A 25,489-nucleotide genomic window follows, 5' to 3' on the forward strand; every position below is an offset into this window, starting at 1 on the left:
ACAATTCTCACACCTCCCCTCCTGTTCCTGGACAATCAACATGGACACATTCCATGGTAATTGGTCTAAGGCCTCTTCAGGTGTGAATAGAAACGCTGGGGTTTGTTCCTGCGAAGAGGTGGCTTGACTAAACTACGAAAGATCTTCAACATTCCAGAAGTAGACCAATTGAATGCGACATATTACTAGTCCGTTTTCAAGGAATGTGGTCAGTGAAGGATCAATTGGCAGCCGTGTGAGGCGAGCCAAAGGACACGCTTTGTCTTCCTAGGTGGGTGTCAGACTTGGCAGCGGTCCCGGCTAAGGTAGTGAGAAAAGGTGAGCGTCCCTGGGTGGGTTCGAACCACCAACCTTTTGGTTAGCAGCCGAACGCGCTAACCGATTGCGCCACAGAGACCACACACGGAGCGTGCTTGAACTGGCCCGAAGGAGAAATGAAAGATCAACTCAAGGTGCCTAAAAAGCTTCCCAATTGCACATTTATAGAGCTGAGGGATTGCCTTCTTTCTAAAAGGAAGTGACGCGGGCTAAAAAGCCCTTCCTTCGAGCCGGAATTTAACCAGCGACCTAAGGATTGCTACTTTATCTACTACAGTCCTCCACTCTACCAGCTGAGCTATCGAAGGGAAGTCGGATGGGTGGGGTAACACGTGACCCCTGCAAATGCAAAGCCAGTGCTGAACACTTTGCATTTGACCTTCTAGGTTGAGGTCTTGCTTGATGCCGCCTCGGCCGATAAGGGCAGATGCCTAGGCAGACGTTACGTGGGAGGCTACGGCTTGACGTATTGCACAGAGAGAAAAGGGTTAGTAAAGAGCCAGCGCATTTTGTTGGGATCCTCCAAAGTCCCGTCAAAAATGGTGATGTACCCTGTGCCCTGACAGCAAGTGAGCAGAATGGTACTTGGAAGAACATTGAGTTTAGCCAAAGGATTTGTGACGAAAGCTAGGAAAGAGTGGTCATAGCCTGCTAGCTGTAAGAGGCCTCAAAGCAGCAGAGTGCGGTAGCCCGGCTAGCTCAGTCGGTAGAGCATGAGACTCTTAATCTCAGGGTCGTGGGTTCGAGCCCCACATTGGGCGTGCCTTTTTTTGGCCGAGTCAAAGGCCTTTGCAAAAGGTGTCAGTATCTCCAGTTCCTTCAAGCGCACTGCACAATCACACCTTTACCATATCTAGTGGCTTGGCTTCCTTTCTCTCCACCAATGGGGAAATATTTCTAGCTCATCCTCCTAGAGGTGACTTGGTACCGGCAGCAAATGGACCTTGCGCAGCAGGGGGTCTGTGGAGTCAATGTCATGGGTGGCCTTAGTTCTACACAGCCAGCAGCATGCTTGCTGCACAGCCTTGCGTTGGTGGTATAGTGGTGAGCATAGCTGCCTTCCAAGCAGTTGACCCGGGTTCGATTCCCGGCCAACGCAGTCTTCTTCTTTGCGCCCTTGACAAAACACCACAGGGCCAAAGCTCCTTCAAGAAAGCTCCTAAGTTGTCTTGCCTTAGTGACAACAGTGCAAAGATTCCGCCGCATCCCAACAGGCTCCGGCCTCATGCTTTAACTCGCTCAAGGAGTACAGCATTATCCAGGGACAAGGTTCAGCCATTTCAAACACTCATTCACAAACAATCAACTCTGGCACACACACAGCATTGCTAAGTAGCTGGCTACCATTCCAACACCCTCAACTGGCAAGATAACTGGCAGCATTTTGAAGAATGCTAAAGAATTTCTCAACAAGGAATGGAGACTGAAGTCGGAGCCAGAAGAAACAAGCATGTCCCATGATGTCATAGGCCTTTTCACTTGGATACACTTTGCGCAGGCTATTGACATTGTGGGAAACCTCTGCAATGAGGGAAGACTCTTGACAGCCAAAAAGAACTAAAGCTTGACCAAGTGCATTCATTGCTGGCCCTTTGACTCAAGCAAGCCCATTTCAAGTACCCCAATGACTTTTACAGACAGAAACACGCCGCTGCCATGGGATCACTTGTATTTCCCATTGTAGCTAACCTGTGCATGGAGCAGCTGGACAAGAGAGACTTGAATTGTTCCACGGGGAAAAGACCAAGTCGTTTGTTAAGGCATGTGGATTATACTTGGGTCAAGATTAGAGCATCAGAAACACAAGCTTTTAGTGAACGCATCAAGTCAGTGGACCAATACATCAAGTGTACACGGGAAGAGGCACTGAATAGCAAATGACCCCTTTTGGACGGCGTCTTGCAAGGCAAGGAAGGGGCTGACTTGGGCAGGGAGGTCTCCGGGAAACCTACCCACACAGACCGTTATCTGCCCTTTGACTCACACCACCCACTGGAACACAAGCTGGGGCTTCTTAGGACTCTGCAATATCCGGCTGACATGGTAGCAACAAAAAGAGTCTAAAGACAAAAGAACACAGATGTAACGGCACCCTTGCCAGGGACGCTGGCATGTTTGCCCCGGTTTCCCTTTACTTCGCCCCGCAGCCAGGCACACTGTATTTCTTCAGCCACATGCACACACGCGCAAACGCTCCTTGTCTTCAATCACCGGACTTGGGGATGTTTGTTTTTGGAGTTTTCCTGTAGAGCTGGGGACAGGGAATTGTAGTGGGATACTCCAAAATTAGAACTTTTCACACTGAGGACATCTAGCTGATCTCTTAGTTAAGCGGTATTGACGTCCTGACTGGCTTCAGGCCCTCAGGTCCACCCACCTGGGGCCGCATAGCAGCCTGCGCCAGGCGAGGCAGCCTGCCTCCAGCCCAGCTGTTCGGCCCTCTCCCAGGAAAGAGGCTGAGCCCATGTGCTGGCAGAACATACATGCCACTCCCAGCATGCCACTGGAATGCCCCCCCTTGCAAATGGCCAGGGCTGCATCCATATTCATGCTGTTCGTTTGCCTAGCCCCCACCCATGTTCTGGAAAGCTCTCACAGCTTCCCGAAGGCGGGAAGAACTCTGACAAACTCAAACAACATCAGAGAATCATCAGCAGACCCGACTAATCCATCGCAGCAATCTGTTAAGCAGAATACCACACTGAATTGACCTGACAGCCTCTCTGGTAAGCAGAGGCCAACTATACAAATCCTAGCACATGACTAGGAGGGTGCTACCGTGACATCTCAGGAGGGCTTTGAAAGCTTGTGGCTACCCAGACTGGGTCTTGGTTAAAACCTCCGCAAGCTCAGGAAAACAAACTGGGGAGAAGCAGAACACTTGGAGAAATATAGTCATCCCGTATGGAACTGGAGTGTCGGAAAAAGTCAGAAGGATCTTTAAGAAACATCGCATCCCTGTGTACTTCAAGGCCAGCAATACACTGGGACACGAGCTTGTCCATCCACACTATCTGTCTTCCACATTATTAACACCTCTCTCCAGGCCATTTGACATCAATTGACGCCTTTAGCCAGGTCAATCTAGGCACTATTAGCTATGCAGGCTTCCTGACACCCAACAAGGGGATGATGTAACTTGAAAAAGGGCGCCTCCACAATTCTCACACCTCCCCTCCTGTTCCTGGACAATCAACATGGACACATTCCATGGTAATTGGTCTAAGGCCTCTTCAGGTGTGAATAGAAACGCTGGGGTTTGTTCCTGCGAAGAGGTGGCTTGACTAAACTACGAAAGATCTTCAACATTCCAGAAGTAGACCAATTGAATGCGACATATTACTAGTCCGTTTTCAAGGAATGTGGTCAGTGAAGGATCAATTGGCAGCCGTGTGAGGCGAGCCAAAGGACACGCTTTGTCTTCCTAGGTGGGTGTCAGACTTGGCAGCGGTCCCGGCTAAGGTAATGAGAAAAGGTGAGTGTCCCTGGGTGGGTTCGAACCACCAACCTTTCGGTTAACAGCCGAACGTGCTAACCGATTGCGCCACAGATACCACACACGGAGCGTGCTTGAACTGGCCCGAAGGAGAAATGAAAGATCAACTCAAGGTGCCTAAAAAGCTTCCCAATTGCACATTTGTAGAGCTGAGGGATTGCCTTCTTTCTAAAAGGAAGTGACGCGGGCTAAAAAGCCCTTCCTTCGAGCCGGAATTGAACCAGCGACCTAAGGATTGCTACTTTATCTACTACAGTCCTCCGCTCTACCAGCTGAGCTATCGAAGGGAAGTCGGATGGGTGGGGTAACACGTGACCCCTGCAAATGCAAAGCCAGTGCTGAACACTTTGCATTTGACCTTCTAGGTTGAGGTCTTGCTTGATGCCGCCTCGGCCGATAAGGGCAGATGCCTAGGCAGACGTTACGTGGGAGGCTACGGCTTGACGTATTGCACAGAGAGAAAAGGGTTAGTAAAGAGCCAGCGCATTTTGTTGGGATCCTCCAAAGTCCCGTCAAAAATAGTGATGTACCCTGTGCCCTGACAGCAAGTGAGCAGAATAGTACTTGGAAGCACATTGAGTTTAGCCAAAGGAATTGTGGTGAAAGCTAGGAAAGAGTGGTCATAGCCTGCTAGCTGTAAGAGGCCTCAAAGCAGCAGCGTGCGGTAGCCCGGCTAGCTCAGTCAGTAGAGCATGAGACTCTTAATCTCAGGGTCGTGGGTTCGAGCCCCACGTTGGACGTGCCTTTTTTTGGCCGAGTCAAAGGCCTTTGCAAAAGGTGTCAGTATCTCCAGTTCCTTCAAGCGCACTGCACAATCACACCTTTACCATATCTAGTGGCTTGGCTTCCTTTCTCTCCACCAATGGGGAAATATTTCTAGCTCATCCTCCTAGAGGTGACTTGGTACCGGCAGCAAATGGACCTTGCGCAGCAGGGGGTCTGTGGAGTCAATGTCATGGGTGGCCTTAGTTCTACACAGCCAGCAGCATACTTGCTGCACAGCCTTGCGTTGGTGGTATAGTGGTGAGCATAGCTGCCTTCCAAGCAGTTGACCCGGGTTCGATTCCCGGCCAACGCAGTCTTCTTCTTTGCGCCCTTGACAAAACACCACAGGGCCAAAGCTCCTTCAAGAAAGCTCCTAAGTTGTCTTGCCTTAGTGACAACAGTGCAAAGATTCCGCCGCATCCCAACAGGCTCCGGCCTCATGCTTTAACTCGCTCAAGGAGTACAGCATTATCCAGGGACAAGGTTCAGCCATTTCAAACACTCATTCACAAACAATCAACTCTGGCACACACACAGCATTGCTAAGTAGCTGGCTACCATTCCAACACCCTCAACTGGCAAGATAACTGGCAGCATTTTGAAGAATGCTAAAGAATTTCTCAACAAGGAATGGAGACTGAAGTCGGAGCCAGAAGAAACAAGCATGTCCCATGATGTCATAGGCCTTTTCACTTGGATACACTTTGCGCAGGCTATTGACATTGTGGGAAACCTCTGCAATGAGGGAAGACTCTTGACAGCCAAAAAGAACTAAAGCTTGACCAAGTGCATTCATTGCTGGCCCTTTGACTCAAGCAAGCCCATTTCAAGTACCCCAATGACTTTTACAGACAGAAACACGCCGCTGCCATGGGATCACTTGTGTTTCCCATTGTAGCTAACCTGTGCATGGAGCAGCTGGACAAGAGAGACTTGAATTGTTCCACGGGGAAAAGACCAAGTCGTTTGTTAAGGCATGTGGATTATACTTGGGTCAAGATTAGAGCATCAGAAACACAAGCTTTTAGTGAACGCATCAAGTCAGTGGACCAATACATCAAGTGTACACGGGAAGAGGCTGTCAGGGATCTCCTCGATCCCCGCCGCGATGGGCTCGGCGCAGGCGCACTGCTCCACCCAGCGCACGGGCACTAGGTCCGGGCCGGCCGCGGCGTTCGAGTTCGCGCATGCGCAGTAGAAGCCGCAGCCGCCCGCTGGGCACCAATGGCAGCGCAGGGCGGGATATTTAAAGGTCCCTGAGCTGTCATTTCGTTGCCTTCTGGTCTTACCTGCTTCCTGTGTTCCTGTACCTGTGCCTAGTAAGTTATTGACCCAGATTGCCTTTGACCTTGCTGATTTCTCCTGCCCAGACCCTTGCTTGCCTGACCTCTCTCCCTGGATGCCCCTTATTAGATCTGACCTCCTGCTGCTGACCTGGCGTGTGACCCGACGATTCTCTGCCTGCTCCCTTGTACCTTACCGTCCTCTACAATACCGACTCGGCCTGTCTGACTACGCACTTGCTCAGCCATCCATCCATCCCATCGGGGTCACCCGACCTCCTCACATCTGGCTCTCCCTGGTTGGAGCCCCTGGCGAACACCACTACCACTGACAGGTGTGCTCAGTAGAGGCGACCTGGTCTCGGGGTACTACAAGTCCATCCCCACCATCAGGGGCCCTGGTGAACAAGTACCCTGGGGCTTAGACTCCGCGCTCTGGGCACGCCTGACCAGTGGAGTGCTAGTGGTGCCGCTCGGCGGTCCCTCACAGTACCAGAAGGCCATGACTGAGCCTCGAGGAGGACTCTCCCCGTTGGACGAGGTTTGCAGGCACCTGGCTACCCTGACGCAAGCTGTAAACACATTACAGGACAGATGTCTGCAGATCGAGAATCGGTTTCAGGCCTGCACCATATCGGTTCCTGTTTCACAGGCCCCGGCTCCTGCACCACCGGTCGCAGCAGTCCATGAGCCGGCTCCTGGGCCTCCCACATCACTCCCTATGGCGGAACCCCGAGTACCCTTACCCGAGCGCTTCCATGGGGATCGCACACGCTTTCGGTCATTCCGTGACTCCTGTCTGCTCTATTTTGAACTGCAGCCACGGACCTTTTTGACGGAATCAGTGAAAGTGGGGTTTGTTGTCTCCCTGTTGCAGGGTGAACCCCAAGACTGGGCCCACCGACTAAGGGGAAACAATGACCCTCACCTGGTTACGGTCGACAGCTTCTTTAACGCTATGGCCATCTTATATGATGACCCACAACGGGCAGCCTCGGCCGAGGCCACATTATACGCACTCCGACAAGGTCGGCGGGCGGCTGAGGAATACGCCTCTGACTTTAGGCGCTGGATGGGTGACACTCGTTGGAACGAGTTCGCACTTTTGCACCAGTTTCGTATGGGCCTATCAGAGGCTCTGAAAGACGAGCTCGCCCGGGTGGAGGTGCCCGAGACATTAGAGGACCTGATTGCACTCACCATCAAAATTGACCGTAGACTACGGGAGCGCAGATTGGAGAGGTCTGGTCAGGGTCGCGGAAATCCCTGGGGGTCATTTCAGGGATCCAGTCAACATACTAGGCCAAGCACCCAGAACCTGCCGTTTGAAGATGCTCCCGAACCCATGCAGCTAGGCCTGGCTCGGCCTAAACTATCGCCTGAGGAACGCCAGCGCAGACGCTCCCAGAATCTGTGCCTGTACTGCAGCGAAGCTGGTCACATGGTGCGTTCCTGCCCGCAGAAACTGAGTAAGTTCACCTCATCTTCTTTATCTGTTGGCAATATGAACCCGTCCCAGTACTTAGTTGTTCCCCTCTCCTTTCAGCTTTCAGAAAGGACCGTGGAGGTGACGGCCATAGTTGATTCGGGGGCATGCAGCTGTTTTGTGGATATCAATTTTGCTCACCAGCAGGGTATTCCCCTCCGCCCAAAGGAGAAGGGGTTTCACATCTTTTTGGCTGATGGTTCCCGGATAAAGTCAGGGGTGGTTAACCAGGAGACCCCTTCCATTGTGACTTCCATTGCCGGTCAGCACCGGGAACTCCTCCGCCTGGATGCTATTGCATCACCCCTTTTCCCAGTCATTCTGGGGCTCCCTTGGTTGCGGGCCCATAACCCCCAAATTGACTGGGAGACTGGGGTTGTCTCGTTCCCTTCCCCATATTGTCGGGAACTGTGTCGAACTTCGGGCCCGGAGGTCCCCCAGGTCCTCCTGTGCTCTGAAGGGGATGACAGCCTAAAACAAGTGATCCCTGCAGCCTACCATGAGTTTCTTGATGTGTTCAGTGAACGGGGAGCAGATGCTCTACCCCCCCACCGCCCATATGACTGTCCTATTGATCTGTTGCCCGGTTCGGAAATTCCGTTCGGGCGAATTTTTCCCCTTTCTGAGCTAGAATTAGGGGCCCTGAAGGACTATATTGAGGATAGCCTCCGAAAGGGATTTATCCGTCCCTCCACTTCCCCAGCAGGTGCAGGGATCTTCTTTGTAGAAAAGAAGGACAAGACTTTGAGGCCATGCATTGACTATCGGGAGCTGAATAGGGTCACCATTAAAAATCGTTACCCATTACCACTGGTACCTGAATTATTCCAGAGCCTAAAAACTGCAGTAGTGTTTACCAAGTTGGACTTAAGGGGAGCCTACAATTTGGTTCGCATAAGGGAGGGGGATGAGTGGAAGACGGCCTTCCGCACCCGTTTCGGCCATTTTGAGTACCTGGTCATGCCTTTCGGGTTGTGCAATGCGCCAGCCACCTTCCAACACTTTGTGAACGACATCTTTAGGGACTTCCTGGACATCTTTGTCATCGTCTACTTAGACGACATTTTAATTTTTTCATCCTCCCTGGGGGAGCACAGGGTACATGTATCAAAGGTGTTGGGGCGGTTGCGGCAGCACGGGTTGTACGCTAAAGCAGAGAAATGCTGCTTTGAACAGGCTAGCGTTACATTTCTGGGTCTGATCATCTCCACCACGGGGGTCGCAATGGACCCTCAGAAGGTCTCAGCGATCCTAGATTGGCCTGAACCCACGGACAGGAAAAGTGTCCAACGTTTTATTGGGTTCGCAAATTTTTACCGGAAGTTCATCAAGAACTTCTCGGGTCTGGTCTCCCCCATCACTCAGTTAACCAAGCTTGGGACGCGATTCAGATGGACGCCCGAGGCACAGGAAGCTTTTGAAGCACTAAAAAGGTTATTTACCTCGGCACCCATTCTGGGCCATCCCGACGCCTCCCTGCCCTACATCTTAGAAGTAGATGCATCTGAAAACGCGGTTGGCTCCATCCTTTCCCAGCGGAAGGGCGCCAAGGAATTACTCCACCCAGTAGCATTCTTTTCACGGAAACTTACCCCTGCGGAGAGGAACTACGACATTGGGGATCGCGAACTACTGGCTATCAAAACCGCTTTAGAAGAATGGAGGTACCTGCTGGAAGGTGCCTCCCACCCCATCCTGATATTCACGGACCACAAGAACCTGGAATATCTGAGGACGGCCAAACGTCTACGCCCACGACAAGCAAGATGGGCATTGTTTTTCTCGAGGTTCCAGTTCCACATCACATACAGGCCCGGCTCGAAAAACACGAAGCCTGACGCGTTGTCACGCATGTACAAGGAGATTCCAGTGCCCGACACTATTCTTCCTGCAGGAAATTTCTTGGCCCTTCAGACAAACCTTCACTCCGAGATCCTGAGAGCGTCCACAGCAATGTCCACCTCCGATGGGGCCCCCCTCCAGAACAAGGAGGGACTCCTATGGAGGGAGGACCGGATTGTGGTGCCAGAGGATGCCCGAACCTTAGTCTTGGGACATTGCCATGACCATCCACTGGCAGGACATTTTGGGCCGGTCAAGACCCTGGAACTTCTCCGACGTTCCTTCTGGTGGCCGGACATGGCCAAGGATTGTAAGAACTACGTGGGCTCCTGTGCCATCTGCCAGCGGAACAAGCCTTCAAGGAATAAGGCGTGGGGCCTGCTACGTCCATTGCCCATCCCTGAACGACCCTGGCAGAAAATCTCCATGGACTTCATAGTCGAGCTTCCACCTTCACTGAACCACACAGCAATTCTCGTGGTCGTGGACCGCTTGTCCAAGATGGCCCATTTCATCCCTTTACGGAAAACCCCATCAGCAGCCGAGACGGCGCAAGTCTTCATTCGAGAGATCGTTAGACTGCATGGGGTTCCCGAAGACATCGTCTCGGACCGTGGGGTGCAGTTTACCTCGCGGTTTTGGAGGGCATTGTGCAAAGCCCTGGATATCAAGCTGTCCCTTTCCTCGGCTTTTCACCCTCAGACCTATGGCCAGACCGAAAGGACCAATCAGACCCTGGAGCAATACCTTCAATGCTACACATCATTCTCTCAGGACGACTGGGTGCCACTCCTCCCTTTGGCAGAATTCGCGTACAACAACGCTTGCCATTCAGCAACTGGACAGTCCCCGTTCTTCGCCAACTATGGGTTTCATCCTGTCTTCCTCCCGGACTTGGTCCCGGAATGCCCGATTCCAGCGACACAGGATGCACTGACCTTCTTCACCTCCAACAATAGGAAACTACAGGAAGCCATCCGTCAAGCCCAAGAGGACTACAAGAGGGCTTTTAATAGGAAGCGAAGAGGGGATCTGGTGTTGCAGCCCGGAGAGAAGGTTTGGCTGGCTACGTCGAACTTGAGGTTGCTCTGCCCGTCAAAGAAGTTGGGACCTAAATTTATAGGCCCTTTTTGCATCAAACGGATGGTCAATGAGGTGGCCTATGAACTTGTTCTCCCTGAGACACTCAAGATCCACCCTGTCTTCCACGTGTCCCTGTTGAAACCAGTAGTCCCTGATGCCTTCCCAGAACGGGAATCCAGGCCCCCGGAGGCCGTAACGGTTGAAGAGGAAGAAGAATTCGAGGTGGAGGCAATCCTGAAGTGCCGACGAAGGGGGGGCCAGACCCAATTTCTCATCAAGTGGAAGGGCTACGGCCCTGAGGACAATTCGTGGGAGCCAGCCCATAATGTCCATGCACCTAGGCTTGTCCGGGGGTTTCTTCGTGATCACCCGTGGTGGAGAGATCGGGTGGGAATCCGGAGGTTGCCCGTAGGGGGGGGGCAATGTCAGGGATCTCCTCGATCCCCGCCGCGATGGGCTCGGCGCAGGCGCACTGCTCCACCCAGCGCACGGGCACTAGGTCCGGGCCGGCCGCGGCGTTCGAGTTCGCGCATGCGCAGTAGAAGCCGCGGCCGCCCGCTGGGCACCAATGGCAGCGCAGGGCGGGATATTTAAAGGTCCCTGAGCTGTCATTTCGTTGCCTTCTGGTCTTACCTGCTTCCTGTGTTCCTGTACCTGTGCCTAGTAAGTTATTGACCCAGATTGCCTTTGACCTTGCTGATTTCTCCTGCCCAGACCCTTGCTTGCCTGAACTCTCTCCCTGGATGCCCCTTATTAGATCTGACCTCCTGCTGCTGACCTGGCGTGTGACCCGATGATTCTCTGCCTGCTCCCTTGTACCTTACCGTCCTCTACAATACCGACTCGGCCTGTCTGACTACGCACTTGCTCAGCCATCCATCCATCCATCCCATCGGGGTCACCCGACCTCCTCACATCTGGCTCTCCCTGGTTGGAGCCCCTGGCGAACACCACTACCACTGACAGGTGTGCTCAGTAGAGGCGACCTAGTCTCGGGGTACTACAAGTCCATCCCCACCATCAGGGGCCCTGGTGAACAAGTACCCTGGGGCTTAGACTCCGCGCTCTGGGCACGCCTGACCAGTGGAGTGCTAGTGGTGCCGCTCGGCGGTCCCTCACAGAGGCACTGAATAGCAAATGACCCCTTTTGGACGGCGTCTTGCAAGGCAAGGAAGGGGCTGACTTGGGCAGGGAGGTCTCCGGGAAACCTACCCACACAGACCGTTATCTGCCCTTTGACTCACACCACCCACTGGAACACAAGCTGGGGCTTCTTAGGACTCTGCAATATCCGGCTGACATGGTAGCAACAAAAAGAGTCTAAAGACAAAAGAACACAGATGTAACGGCACCCTTGCCAGGGACGCTGGCATGTTTGCCCCGGTTTCCCTTTACTTCGCCCCGCAGCCAGGCACACTGTATTTCTTCAGCCACATGCACACACGCGCAAACGCTCCTTGTCTTCAATCACCGGACTTGGGGATGTTTGTTTTTGGAGTTTTCCTGTAGAGCTGGGGACAGGGAATTGTAGTGGGATACTCCAAAATTAGAACTTTTCACACTGAGGACATCTAGCTGATCTCTTAGTTAAGCGGTATTGACGTCCTGACTGGCTTCAGGCCCTCAGGTCCACCCACCTGGGGCCGCATAGCAGCCTGCGCCAGGCGAGGCAGCCTGCCTCCAGCCCAGCTGTTCGGCCCTCTCCCAGGAAAGAGGCTGAGCCCATGTGCTGGCAGAACATACATGCCACTCCCAGCATGCCACTGGAATGCCCCCCCTTGCAAATGGCCAGGGCTGCATCCATATTCATGCTGTTCGTTTGCCTAGCCCCCACCCATGTTCTGGAAAGCTCTCACAGCTTCCCGAAGGCGGGAAGAACTCTGACAAACTCAAACAACATCAGAGAATCATCAGCAGACCCGACTAATCCATCGCAGCAATCTGTTAAGCAGAATACCACACTGAATTGACCTGACAGCCTCTCTGGTAAGCAGAGGCCAACTATACAAATCCTAGCACATGACTAGGAGGGTGCTACCGTGACATCTCAGGAGGGCTTTGAAAGCTTGTGGCTACCCAGACTGGGTCTTGGTTAAAACCTCCGCAAGCTCAGGAAAACAAACTGGGGAGAAGCAGAACACTTGGAGAAATATAGTCATCCCGTATGGAACTGGAGTGTCGGAAAAAGTCAGAAGGATCTTTAAGAAACATCGCATCCCTGTGTACTTCAAGGCCAGCAATACACTGGGACACGAGCTTGTCCATCCACACTATCTGTCTTCCACATTATTAACACCTCTCTCCAGGCCATTTGACATCAATTGACGCCTTTAGCCAGGTCAATCTAGGCACTATTAGCTATGCAGGCTTCCTGACACCCAACAAGGGGATGATGTAACTTGAAAAAGGGCGCCTCCACAATTCTCACACCTCCCCTCCTGTTCCTGGACAATCAACATGGACACATTCCATGGTAATTGGTCTAAGGCCTCTTCAGGTGTGAATAGAAACGCTGGGGTTTGTTCCTGCGAAGAGGTGGCTTGACTAAACTACGAAAGATCTTCAACATTCCAGAAGTAGACCAATTGAATGCGACATATTACTAGTCCGTTTTCAAGGAATGTGGTCAGTGAAGGATCAATTGGCAGCCGTGTGAGGCGAGCCAAAGGACACGCTTTGTCTTCCTAGGTGGGTGTCAGACTTGGCAGCGGTCCCGGCTAAGGTAAGCGTCCCTGGGTGGGCTCGAACCACCAACCTTTCGGTTAACAGCCGAACGCGCTAACCGATTGCGCCACAGAGACCACACACGGAGCGTGCTTGAACTGGCCCGAAGGAGAAATGAAAGATCAACTCAAGGTGCCTAAAAAGCTTCCCAATTGCACATTTGTAGAGCTGAGGGATTGCCTTCTTTCTAAAAGGAAGTGACGCGGGCTAAAAAGCCCTTCCTTCGAGCCGGAATTGAACCAGCGACCTAAGGATTGCTACTTTATCTACTACAGTCCTCCGCTCTACCAGCTGAGCTATCGAAGGGAAGTCGGATGGGTGGGGTAACACGTGACCCCTGCAAATGCAAAGCCAGTGCTGAACACTTTGCATTTGACCTTCTAGGTTGAGGTCTTGCTTGATGCCGCCTCGGCCGATAAGGGCAGATGCCTAGGCAGACGTTACGTGGGAGGCTACGGCTTGACGTATTGCACAGAGAGAAAAGGGTTAGTAAAGAGCCAGCGCATTTTGTTGGGATCCTCCAAAGTCCCGTCAAAAATGGTGATGTACCCTGTGCCCTGACAGCAAGTGAGCAGAATAGTACTTGGAAGCACATTGAGTTTAGCCAAAGGAATTGTGGCGAAAGCTAGGAAAGAGTGGTCAGAGCCTGCTAGCTGTAAGAGGCCTCAAAGCAGCAGAGTGCGGTAGCCTGGCTAGCTCAGTCGGTAGAGCATGAGACTCTTAATCTCAGGGTCGTGGGTTCGAGCCCCACGTTGGGCGTGCCTTTTTTTGGCCGAGTCAAAGGCCTTTGCAAAAGGTGTCAGTATCTCCAGTTCCTTCAAGCGCGCTGCACAATCACACCTTTACCATATCTAGTGGCTTGGCTTCCTTTCTCTCCACCAATGGGGAAATATTTCTAGCTCATCCTCCTAGAGGTGACTTGGTACGGCAGCAAATGGACCTTGCGCAGCAGGGGGTCTGTGGAGTCAATGTCATGGGTGGCCTTAGTTCTACACAGCCAGCAGCATGCTTGCTGCACAGCCTTGCGTTGGTGGTATAGTGGTGAGCATAGCTGCCTTCCAAGCAGTTGACCCGGGTTCGATTCCCGGCCAACGCAGTCTTCTTCTTTGCGCCCTTGACAAAACACCACAGGGCCAAAGCTCCTTCAAGAAAGCTCCTAAGTTGTCTTGCCTTAGTGACAACAGTGCAAAGATTCCGCCGCATCCCAACAGGCTCCGGCCTCATGCTTTAACTCGCTCAAGGAGTACAGCATTATCCAGGGACAAGGTTCAGCCATTTCAAACACTCATTCACAAACAATCAACTCTGGCACACACACAGCATTGCTAAGTAGCTGGCTACCATTCCAACACCCTCAACTGGCAAGATAACTGGCAGCATTTTGAAGAATGCTAAAGAATTTCTCAACAAGGAATGGAGACTGAAGTCGGAGCCAGAAGAAACAAGCATGTCCCATGATGTCATAGGCCTTTTCACTTGGATACACTTTGCGCAGGCTATTGACATTGTGGGAAACCTCTGCAATGAGGGAAGACTCTTGACAGCCAAAAAGAACTAAAGCTTCACCAAGTGCATTCATTGCTGGCCCTTTGACTCAAGCAAGCCCATTTCAAGTACCCCAATGACTTTTACAGACAGAAACACGCCGCTGCCATGGGATCACTTGTGTTTCCCATTGTAGCTAACCTGTGCATGGAGCAGCTGGACAAGAGAGACTTGAATTGTTCCACGGGGAAAAGACCAAGTCGTTTGTTAAGGCATGTGGATTATACTTGGGTCAAGATTAGAGCATCAGAAACACAAGCTTTTAGTGAACGCATCAAGTCAGTGGACCAATACATCAAGTGTACACGGGAAGAGGCACTGAATAGCAAATGACCCCTTTTGGACGGCGTCTTGCAAGGCAAGGAAGGGGCTGACTTGGGCAGGGAGGTCTCCGGGAAACCTACCCACACAGACCGTTATCTGCCCTTTGACTCACACCACCCACTGGAACACAAGCTGGGGCTTCTTAGGACTCTGCAATATCCGGCTGACATGGTAGCAACAAAAAGAGTCTAAAGACAAAAGAACACAGATGTAACGGCACCCTTGCCAGGGACGCTGGCATGTTTGCCCCGGTTTCCCTTTACTTCGCCCCGCAGCCAGGCACACTGTATTTCTTCAGCCACATGCACACACGCGCAAATGCTCCTTGTCTTCAATCACCGGACTTGGGGATGTTTGTTTTTGGAGTTTTCCTGTAGAGCTGGGGACAGGGAATTGTAGTGGGATACTCCAAAATTAGAACTTTTCACACTGAGGACATCTAGCTGATCTCTTAGTTAAGCGGTATTGACGTCCTGACTGGCTTCAGGCCCTCAGGTCCACCCACCTGGGGCCGCATAGCAGCCTGCGCCAGGCGAGGCAGCCTGCCTCCAGCCCAGCTGTTCGGCCCTCTCCCAGGAAAGAGGCTGAGCCCATGTGCTGGCAGAACATACATGCCACTCCCAGCATGCCACTGGAATGCCCCCCCTTGCAAATGGCCAGGGCTGCATCCATATTCATGCTGTTCGTTTGCCTAGCCCCCGCCCATGTTCTGGAAAGCTCTCACAGCTTCCCGAAGGCGGGAAGAACTCTGACAAACTCAAACAACATCAGAGAATCATCAGCAGACCCGACTAATCCATCGCAGCAATCTGTTAAGCAGAATACCACACTGAATTGTCCTGACAGCCTCTCTGGTAAGCAGAGGCCAACTATACAAATCCTAGCACATGACTAGGAGGGTGCTACCGTGACATCTCAGGAGGGCTTTGAAAGCTTGTGGCTACCCAGACTGGGTCTTGGTTAAAACCTCCGCAAGCTCAGGAAAACAAACTGGGGAGAAGCAGAACACTTGGAGAAATATAGTCATCCCGTATGGAACTGGAGTGTCGGAAAAAGTCAGAAGGATCTTTAAGAAACATCGCATCCCTGTGTACTTCAAGGCCAGCAATACACTGGGACACGAGCTTGTCCATCCACACTATCTGTCTTCCACATTATTAACACCTCTCTCCAGGCCATTTGACATCAATTGACGCCTTCAGCCAGGTCAATCTAGGCACTATTAGCTATGCAGGCTTCCTGACACCCAACAAGGGGATGATGTAACTTGAAAAAGGGCGCCTCCACAATTCTCACACCTCCCCTCCTGTTCCTGGACAATCAACATGGACACATTCCATGGTAATTGGTCTAAGGCCTCTTCAGGTGTGAATAGAAACGCTGGGGTTTGTTCCTGCGAAGAGGTGGCTTGACTAAACTACGAAAGATCTTCAACATTCCAGAAGTAGACCAATTGAATGCGACATATTACTAGTCCGTTTTCAAGGAATGTGGTCAGTGAAGATCAATTGGCAGCCGTGTGAGGCGAGCCAAAGGACACGCTTTGTCTTCCTAGGCGGGTGTCAGACTTGGCAGCGGTCCCGGCTAAGGTAATGAGAAAAGGTGAGCGTCCCTGGGTGGGCTCGAACCACCAACCTTTCGGTTAACAGCCGAACGCGCTAACCGATTGCGCCACAGAGACCACACACGGAGCGTGTTTGAACTGGCCCGAAGGAGAAATGAAAGATCAACTCAAGGTGCCTAAAAAGCTTCCCAATTGCACATTTGTAGAGCTGAGGGATTGCCTTCTTTCTAAAAGGAAGTGACGTGGGCTAAAAAGCCCTTCCTTCGAGCCGGAATTGAACCAGCGACCTAAGGATTGCTACTTTATCTACTACAGTCCTCCGCTCTACCAGCTGAGCTATCGAAGGGAAGTCGGATGGGTGGGGTAACACGTGACCCCTGCAAATGCAAAGCCAGTGCTGAACACTTTGCATTTGACCTTCTAGGTTGAGGTCTTGCTTGATGCCGCCTCGGCCGATAAGGGCAGATGCCTAGGCAGACGTTACGTGGGAGGCTACGGCTTGACGTATTGCACAGAGAGAAAAGGGTTAGTAAAGAGCCAGCGCATTTTGTTGGGATCCTCCAAAGTCCCGTCAAAAATGGTGATGTACCCTGTGCCCTGACAGCAAGTGAGCAGAATAGTACTTGGAAGCACATTGAGTTTAGCCAAAGGAATTGTGGCGAAAGCTAGGAAAGAGTGGTCATAGCCTGCTAGCTGTAAGAGGCCTCAAAGCAGCAGAGTGCGGTAGCCCGGCTAGCTCAGTCGGTAGAGCATGAGACTCTTAATCTCAGGGTCGTGGGTTCGAGCCCCACGTTGGGCGTGCCTTTTTTTGGCCGAGTCAAAGGCCTTTGCAAAAGGTGTCAGTATCTCCAGTTCCTTCAAGCGCACTGCACAATCACACCTTTACCATATCTACTGGCTTGGCTTCCTTTCTCTCCACCAATGGGGAAATATTTCTAGCTCATCCTCCTAGAGGTGACTTGGTACCGGCAGCAAATGGAGCTTGCGCAGCAGGGGGTCTGTGGAGTCAATGTCATGGGTGGCCTTAGTTCTATACAGCCAGCAGCATGCTTGCTGCACAGCCTTGCGTTGGTGGTATAGTGGTGAGCATAGCTGCCTTCCAAGCAGTTGACCCGGGTTCGATTCCCGGCCAACGCAGTCTTCTTCTTTGCGCCCTTGACAAAACACCACAGGGCCAAAGCTCCTTCAAGAAAGCTCCTAAGTTGTCTTGCCTTAGTGACAACAGTGCAAAGATTCCGCCGCATCCCAACAGGCTCCGGCCTCATGCTTTAACTCGCTCAAGGAGTACAGCATTATCCAGGGACAAGGTTCAGCCATTTCAAACACTCATTCACAAACAATCAACTCTGGCACACACACAGCATTGCTAAGTAGCTGGCTACCATTCCAACACCCTCAACTGGCAAGATAACTGGCAGCATTTTGAAGAATGCTAAAGAATTTCTCAACAAGGAATGGAGACTGAAGTCGGAGCCAGAAGAAACAAGCATGTCCCATGATGTCATAGGCCTTTTCACTTGCATACACTTTGCGCAGGCTATTGACATTGTGGGAAACCTCTGCAATGAGGGAAGACTCTTGACAGCCAAAAAGAACTAAAGCTTCACCAAGTGCATTCATTGCTGGCCCTTTGACTCAAGCAAGCCCATTTCAAGTACCCTAATGACTTTTACAGACAGAAACACGCCGCTGCCATGGGATCACTTGTGTTTCCCATTGTAGCTAACCTGTGCATGGAGCAGCTGGACAAGAGAGACTTGAATTGTTCCACGGGGAAAAGACCAAGTCGTTTGTTAAGGCATGTGGATTATACTTGGGTCAAGATTAGAGCATCAGAAACACAAGCTTTTAGTGAACGCATCAAGTCAGTGGACCAATACATCAAGTGTACACGGGAAGAGGCACTGAATAGCAAATGACCCCTTTTGGACGGCGTCTTGCAAGGCAAGGAAGGGGCTGACTTGGGCAGGGAGGTCTCCGGGAAACCTACCCACACAGACCGTTATCTGCCCTTTGACTCACACCACCCACTGGAACACAAGCTGGGGCTTCTTAGGACTCTGCAATATCCGGCTGACATGGTAGCAACAAAAAGAGTCTAAAGACAAAAGAACACAGATGTAACGGCACCCTTGCCAGGGACGCTGGCATGTTTGCCCCGGTTTCCCTTTACTTCGCCCCGCAGCCAGGCACACTGTATTTCTTCAGCCACATGCACACACGCGCAAACGCTCCTTGTCTTCAATCACCGGACTTGGGGATGTTTGTTTTTGGAGTTTTCCTGTAGAGCTGGGGACAGGGAATTGTAGTGGGATACTCCAAAATTAGAACTTTTCACACTGAGGACATCTAGCTGATCTCTTAGTTAAGCGGTATTGACGTCCTGACTGGCTTCAGGCCCTCAGGTCCACCCACCTGGGGCCGCATAGCAGCCTGCGCCAGGCGAGGCAGCCTGCCTCCAGCCCAGCTGTTCGGCCCTCTCCCAGGAAAGAGGCTAAGCCCATGTGCTGTCAGAACATACATGCCACTCCCAGCATGCCACTGGAATGCCCCCCCTTGCAAATGGCCAGGGCTGCATCCATATTCATGCTGTTCGTTTGCCTAGCCCCCACCCATGTTCTGGAAAGCTCTCACAGCTTCCCGAAGGCGGGAAGAACTCTGACAAACTCAAACAACATCAGAGAATCATCAGCAGACCCGACTAATCCATCGCAGCAATCTGTTAAGCAGAATACCACACTGAATTGACCTGACAGCCTCTCTGGTAAGCAGAGGCCAACTATACAAATCCTAGCACATGACTAGGAGGGTGCTACCGTGACATCTCAGGAGGGCTTTGAAAGCTTGTGGCTACCCAGACTGGGTCTTGGTTAAAACCTCCGCAAGCTCAGGAAAACAAACTGGGGAGAAGCAGAACACTTGGAGAAATATAGTCATCCCGTATGGAACTGGAGTGTCGGAAAAAGTCAGAAGGATCTTTAAGAAACATCGCATCCCTGTGTACTTCAAGGCCAGCAATACACTGGGACACGAGCTTGTCCATCCACACTATCTGTCTTCCACATTATTAACACCTCTCTCCAGGCCATTTGACATCAATTGACGCCTTTAGCCAGGTCAATCTAGGCACTATTAGCTATGCAGGCTTCCTGACACCCAACAAGGGGATGATGTAACTTGAAAAAGGGCGCCTCCACAATTCTCACACCTCCCCTCCTGTTCCTGGACAATCAACATGGACACATTCCATGGTAATTGGTCTAAGGCCTCTTCAGGTGTGAATAGAAACGCTGGGGTTTGTTCCTGCGAAGAGGTGGCTTGACTAAACTACGAAAGATCTTCAACATTCCAGAAGTAGACCAATTGAATGCGACATATTACTAGTCCGTTTTCAAGGAATGTGGTCAGTGAAGGATCAATTGGCAGCCGTGTGAGGCGAGCCAAAGGACACGCTTTGTCTTCCTAGGTGGGTGTCAGACTTGGCAGCGGTCCCGGCTAAGGTAGTGAGAAAAGGTGAGCGTCCCTGGGTGGGTTCGAACCACCAACCTTTTGGTTAGCAGCCGAACGCGCTAACCGATTGCGCCACAGAGACCACACACGGAGCGTGCTTGAACTGGCCCGAAGGAGAAATGAAAGATCAACTCAAGGTGCCTAAAAAGCTTCCCAATTGCACATTTATAGAGCTGAGGGATTGCCTTCTTTCTAAAAGGAAGTGACGCGGGCTAAAAAGCCCTTCCTTCGAGCCGGAATTGAACCAGCGACCTAAGGATTGCTACTTTATCTACTACAGTCCTCCGCTCTACCAGCTGAGCTATCGAAGGGAAGTCGGATGGGTGGGGTAACACGTGACCCCTGCAAATGCAAAGCCAGTGCTGAACACTTTGCATTTGACCTTCTAGGTTGAGGTCTTGCTTGATGCCGCCTCGGCCGATAAGGGCAGATGCCTAGGCAGACGTTACGTGGGAGGCTACGGCTTGACGTATTGCACAGAGAGAAAAGGGTTAGTAAAGAGCCAGCGCATTTTGTTGGGATCCTCCAAAGTCCCGTCAAAAATGGTGATGTACCCTGTGCCCTGACAGCAAGTGAGCAGAATAGTACTTGGAAGCACATTGAGTTTAGCCAAAGGAATTGTGGCGAAAGCTAGGAAAGAGTGGTCATAGCCTGCTAGCTGTAAGAGGCCTCAAAGCAGCAGAGTGCGGTAGCCCGGCTAGCTCAGTCGGTAGAGCATGAGACTCTTAATCTCAGGGTCGTGGGTTCGAGCCCCACATTGGGCGTGCCTTTTTTTGGCCGAGTCAAAGGCCTTTGCAAAAGGTGTCAGTATCTCCAGTTCCTTCAAGCGCACTGCACAATCACACCTTTACCATATCTACTGGCTTGGCTTCCTTTCTCTCCACCAATGGGGAAATATTTCTAGCTCATCCTCCTAGAGGTGACTTGGTACGGCAGCAAATGGACCTTGCGCAGCAGGGGGTCTGTGGAGTCAATGTCATGGGTGGCCTTAGTTCTACACAGCCAGCAGCATGCTTGCTGCACAGCCTTGCGTTGGTGGTATAGTGGTGAGCATAGCTGCCTTCCAAGCAGTTGACCCGGGTTCGATTCCCGGCCAACGCAGTCTTCTTCTTTGCGCCCTTGACAAAACACCACAGGGCCAAAGCTCCTTCAAGAAAGCTCCTAAGTTGTCTTGCCTTAGTGACAACAGTGCAAAGATTCCGCCGCATCCCAACAGGCTCCGGCCTCATGCTTTAACTCGCTCAAGGAGTACAGCATTATCCAGGGACAAGGTTCAGCCATTTCAAACACTCATTCACAAACAATCAACTCTGGCACACACACAGCATTGCTAAGTAGCTGGCTACCATTCCAACACCCTCAACTGGCAAGATAACTGGCAGCATTTTGAAGAATGCTAAAGAATTTCTCAACAAGGAATGGAGACTGAAGTCGGAGCCAGAAGAAACAAGCATGTCCCATGATGTCATAGGCCTTTTCACTTGGATACACTTTGCGCAGGCTATTGACATTGTGGGAAACCTCTGCAATGAGGGAAGACTCTTGACAGCCAAAAAGAACTAAAGCTTCACCAAGTGCATTCATTGCTGGCCCTTTGACTCAAGCAAGCCCATTTCAAGTACCCCAATGACTTTTACAGACAGAAACACGCCGCTGCCATGGGATCACTTGTATTTCCCATTGTAGCTAACCTGTGCATGGAGCAGCTGGACAAGAGAGACTTGAATTGTTCCACGGGGAAAAGACCAAGTCGTTTGTTAAGGCATGTGGATTATACTTGGGTCAAGATTAGAGCATCAGAAACACAAGCTTTTAGTGAACGCATCAAGTCAGTGGACCAATACATCAAGTGTACACGGGAAGAGGCACTGAATAGCAAATGACCCCTTTTGGACGGCGTCTTGCAAGGCAAGGAAGGGGCTGACTTGGGCAGGGAGGTCTCCGGGAAACCTACCCACACAGACCGTTATCTGCCCTTTGACTCACACCACCCACTGGAACACAAGCTGGGGCTTCTTAGGACTCTGCAATATCCGGCTGACATGGTAGCAACGAAAAGAGTCTAAAGACAAAAGAACACAGATGTAACGGCACCCTTGCCAGGGACGCTGGCATGTTTGCCCCGGTTTCCCTTTACTTCGCCCCGCAGCCAGGCACACTGTATTTCTTCAGCCACATGCACACACGCGCAAACGCTCCTTGTCTTCAATCACCGGACTTGGGGATGTTTGTTTTTGGAGTTTTCCTGTAGAGCTGGGGACAGGGAATTGTAGTGGGATACTCCAAAATTAGAACTTTTCACACTGAGGACATCTAGCTGATCTCTTAGTTAAGCGGTATTGACGTCCTGACTGGCTTCAGGCCCTCAGGTCCACCCACCTGGGGCCGCATAGCAGCCTGCGCCAGGCGAGGCAGCCTGCCTCCAGCCCAGCTGTTCGGCCCTCTCCCAGGAAAGAGGCTGAGCCCATGTGCTGGCAGAACATACATGCCACTCCCAGCATGCCACTGGAATGCCCCCCCTTGCAAATGGCCAGGGCTGCATCCATATTCATGCTGTTCGTTTGCCTAGCCCCCACCCATGTTCTGGAAAGCTCTCACAGCTTCCCGAAGGCGGGAAGAACTCTGACAAACTCAAACAACATCAGAGAATCATCAGCAGACCCGACTAATCCATCGCAGCAATCTGTTAAGCAGAATACCACACTGAATTGACCTGACAGCCTCTCTGGTAAGCAGAGGCCAACTATACAAATCCTAGCACATGACTAGGAGGGTGCTACCGTGACATCTCAGGAGGGCTTTGAAAGCTTGTGGCTACCCAGACTGGGTCTTGGTTAAAACCTCCGCAAGCTCAGGAAAACAAACTGGGGAGAAGCAGAACACTTGGAGAAATATAGTCATCCCGTATGGAACTGGAGTGTCGGAAAAAGTCAGAAGGATCTTTAAGAAACATCGCATCCCTGTGTACTTCAAGGCCAGCAATACACTGGGACACGAGCTTGTCCATCCACACTATCTGTCTTCCACATTATTAACACCTCTCTCCAGGCCATTTGACATCAATTGACGCCTTTAGCCAGGTCAATCTAGGCACTATTAGCTATGCAGGCTTCCTGACACCCAACAAGGGGATGATGTAACTTGAAAAAGGGCGCCTCCACAATTCTCACACCTCCCCTCCTGTTCCTGGACAATCAACATGGACACATTCCATGGTAATTGGTCTAAGGCCTCTTCAGGTGTGAATAGAAACGCTGGGGTTTGTTCCTGCGAAGAGGTGGCTTGACTAAACTACGAAAGATCTTCAACATTCCAGAAGTAGACCAATTGAATGCGACATATTACTAGTCCGTTTTCAAGGAATGTGGTCAGTGAAGGATCAATTGGCAGCCGTGTGAGGCGAGCCAAAGGACACGCTTTGTCTTCCTAGGTGGGTGTCAGACTTGGCAGCGGTCCCGGCTAAGGTAAGCGTCCCTGGGTGGGCTCGAACCACCAACCTTTCGGTTAACAGCCGAACGCGCTAACCGATTGCGCCACAGAGACCACACACGGAGCGTGCTTGAACTGGCCCGAAGGAGAAATGAAAGATCAACTCAAGGTGCCTAAAAAGCTTCCCAATTGCACATTTGTAGAGCTGAGGGATTGCCTTCTTTCTAAAAGGAAGTGACGCGGGCTAAAAAGCCCTTCCTTCGAGCCGGAATTTAACCAGCGACCTAAGGATTGCTACTTTATCTACTACAGTCCTCCGCTCTACCAGCTGAGCTATCGAAGGGAAGTCGGATGGGTGGGGTAACACGTGACCCCTGCAAATGCAAAGCCAGTGCTGAACACTTTGCATTTGACCTTCTAGGTTGAGGTCTTGCTTGATGCCGCCTCGGCCGATAAGGGCAGATGCCTAGGCAGACGTTACGTGGGAGGCTACGGCTTGACGTATTGCACAGAGAGAAAAGGGTTAGTAAAGAGCCAGCGCATTTTGTTGGGATCCTCCAAAGTCCCGTCAAAAATGGTGATGTACCCTGTGCCCTGACAGCAAGTGAGCAGAATAGTACTTGGAAGCACATTGAGTTTAGCCAAAGGAATTGTGGCGAAAGCTAGGAAAGAGTGGTCAGAGCCTGCTAGCTGTAAGAGGCCTCAAAGCAGCAGAGTGCGGTAGCCCGGCTAGCTCAGTCGGTAGAGCATGAGACTCTTAATCTCAGGGTCGTGGGTTCGAGCCCCACGTTGGGCGTGCCTTTTTTTGGCCGAGTCAAAGGCCTTTGCAAAAGGTGTCAGTATCTCCAGTTCCTTCAAGCGCGCTGCACAATCACACCTTTACCATATCTAGTGGCTTGGCTTCCTTTCTCTCCACCAATGGGGAAATATTTCTAGCTCATCCTCCTAGAGGTGACTTGGTACGGCAGCAAATGGACCTTGCGCAGCAGGGGGTCTGTGGAGTCAATGTCATGGGTGGCCTTAGTTCTACACAGCCAGCAGCATGCTTGCTGCACAGCCTTGCGTTGGTGGTATAGTGGTGAGCATAGCTGCCCTCCAAGCAGTTGACCCGGGTTCGATTCCCGGCCAACGCAGTCTTCTTCTTTGCGCCCTTGACAAAACACCACAGGGCCAAAGCTCCTTCAAGAAAGCTCCTAAGTTGTCTTGCCTTAGTGACAACAGTGCAAAGATTCCGCCGCATCCCAACAGGCTCCGGCCTCATGCTTTAACTCGCTCAAGGAGTACAGCATTATCCAGGGACAAGGTTCAGCCATTTCAAACACTCATTCACAAACAATCAACTCTGGCACACACACAGCATTGCTAAGTAGCTGGCTACCATTCCAACACCCTCAACTGGCAAGATAACTGGCAGCATTTTGAAGAATGCTAAAGAATTTCTCAACAAGGAATGGAGACTGAAGTCGGAGCCAGAAGAAACAAGCATGTCCCATGATGTCATAGGCCTTTTCACTTGGATACACTTTGCGCAGGCTATTGACATTGTGGGAAACCTCTGCAATGAGGGAAGACTCTTGACAGCCAAAAAGAACTAAAGCTTGACCAAGTGCATTCATTGCTGGCCCTTTGACTCAAGCAAGCCCATTTCAAGTACCCCAATGACTTTTACAGACAGAAACACGCCGCTGCCATGGGATCACTTGTGTTTCCCATTGTAGCTAACCTGTGCATGGAGCAGCTGGACAAGAGAGACTTGAATTGTTCCACGGGGAAAAGACCAAGTCGTTTGTTAAGGCATGTGGATTATACTTGGGTCAAGATTAGAGCATCAGAAACACAAGCTTTTAGTGAACGCATCAAGTCAGTGGACCAATACATCAAGTGTACACGGGAAGAGGCTGTCAGGGATCTCCTCGATCCCCGCCGCGATGGGCTCGGCGCAGGCGCACTGCTCCACCCAGCGCACGGGCACTAGGTCCGGGCCGGCCGCGGCGTTCGAGTTCGCGCATGCGCAGTAGAAGCCGCAGCCGCCCGCTGGGCACCAATGGCAGCGCAGGGCGGGATATTTAAAGGTCCCTGAGCTGTCATTTCGTTGCCTTCTGGTCTTACCTGCTTCCTGT

The 25,489-nt window shown here is 51.6% G+C and overlaps 14 non-coding genes across 14 annotated transcripts; 7 read left to right on the plus strand and 7 right to left on the minus strand.

Annotated features, from left to right (window-relative positions):
- Nucleotides 1-1,345: 1,345 nt before the first annotated feature.
- On the plus strand, nucleotides 1,346-1,417 carry TRNAG-UCC (transfer RNA glycine (anticodon UCC)). The gene has a single exon. It is a non-coding gene; the product is annotated as a tRNA-Gly (tRNA).
- A 2,597-nt stretch (nucleotides 1,418-4,014) lies between these two features.
- TRNAY-GUA (transfer RNA tyrosine (anticodon GUA)) lies at nucleotides 4,015-4,101 on the minus strand. The gene is given in 2 exon segments: nucleotides 4,015-4,050; nucleotides 4,065-4,101. It is a non-coding gene; the product is annotated as a tRNA-Tyr (tRNA).
- Nucleotides 4,102-4,820: 719 nt separating this feature from the next.
- On the plus strand, nucleotides 4,821-4,892 carry TRNAG-UCC (transfer RNA glycine (anticodon UCC)). Its single transcript has one exon. It is a non-coding gene; the product is annotated as a tRNA-Gly (tRNA).
- An 8,108-nt stretch (nucleotides 4,893-13,000) lies between these two features.
- TRNAN-GUU (transfer RNA asparagine (anticodon GUU)) lies at nucleotides 13,001-13,074 on the minus strand. Its single transcript has one exon. It is a non-coding gene; the product is annotated as a tRNA-Asn (tRNA).
- A 142-nt stretch (nucleotides 13,075-13,216) lies between these two features.
- On the minus strand, nucleotides 13,217-13,303 carry TRNAY-GUA (transfer RNA tyrosine (anticodon GUA)). The gene is given in 2 exon segments: nucleotides 13,217-13,252; nucleotides 13,267-13,303. It is a non-coding gene; the product is annotated as a tRNA-Tyr (tRNA).
- A 718-nt stretch (nucleotides 13,304-14,021) lies between these two features.
- On the plus strand, nucleotides 14,022-14,093 carry TRNAG-UCC (transfer RNA glycine (anticodon UCC)). The gene has a single exon. It is a non-coding gene; the product is annotated as a tRNA-Gly (tRNA).
- Nucleotides 14,094-16,473: 2,380 nt separating this feature from the next.
- On the minus strand, nucleotides 16,474-16,547 carry TRNAN-GUU (transfer RNA asparagine (anticodon GUU)). Its single transcript has one exon. It is a non-coding gene; the product is annotated as a tRNA-Asn (tRNA).
- Nucleotides 16,548-16,689: 142 nt separating this feature from the next.
- Nucleotides 16,690-16,776, minus strand: TRNAY-GUA (transfer RNA tyrosine (anticodon GUA)). Its single transcript is given in 2 exon segments — nucleotides 16,690-16,725; nucleotides 16,740-16,776. It is a non-coding gene; the product is annotated as a tRNA-Tyr (tRNA).
- A 380-nt stretch (nucleotides 16,777-17,156) lies between these two features.
- Nucleotides 17,157-17,229, plus strand: TRNAK-CUU (transfer RNA lysine (anticodon CUU)). Its single transcript has one exon. It is a non-coding gene; the product is annotated as a tRNA-Lys (tRNA).
- A 266-nt stretch (nucleotides 17,230-17,495) lies between these two features.
- TRNAG-UCC (transfer RNA glycine (anticodon UCC)) lies at nucleotides 17,496-17,567 on the plus strand. The gene has a single exon. It is a non-coding gene; the product is annotated as a tRNA-Gly (tRNA).
- Nucleotides 17,568-20,164: 2,597 nt separating this feature from the next.
- TRNAY-GUA (transfer RNA tyrosine (anticodon GUA)) lies at nucleotides 20,165-20,251 on the minus strand. Its single transcript is given in 2 exon segments — nucleotides 20,165-20,200; nucleotides 20,215-20,251. It is a non-coding gene; the product is annotated as a tRNA-Tyr (tRNA).
- A 718-nt stretch (nucleotides 20,252-20,969) lies between these two features.
- On the plus strand, nucleotides 20,970-21,041 carry TRNAG-UCC (transfer RNA glycine (anticodon UCC)). Its single transcript has one exon. It is a non-coding gene; the product is annotated as a tRNA-Gly (tRNA).
- A 2,368-nt stretch (nucleotides 21,042-23,409) lies between these two features.
- TRNAN-GUU (transfer RNA asparagine (anticodon GUU)) lies at nucleotides 23,410-23,483 on the minus strand. The gene has a single exon. It is a non-coding gene; the product is annotated as a tRNA-Asn (tRNA).
- A 609-nt stretch (nucleotides 23,484-24,092) lies between these two features.
- On the plus strand, nucleotides 24,093-24,165 carry TRNAK-CUU (transfer RNA lysine (anticodon CUU)). The gene has a single exon. It is a non-coding gene; the product is annotated as a tRNA-Lys (tRNA).
- The last annotated feature ends 1,324 nt before the right edge of the window (nucleotides 24,166-25,489 follow it).

The sequence above is a fragment of the Staurois parvus genome, unplaced genomic scaffold (assembly GCF_062004578.1).
Source record: "Staurois parvus isolate SC_StPar_1 unplaced genomic scaffold, SC_StPar_1.0 ptg002404l, whole genome shotgun sequence".
NCBI classification, from domain to species: Eukaryota; Metazoa; Chordata; class Amphibia; order Anura; family Ranidae; genus Staurois; species Staurois parvus.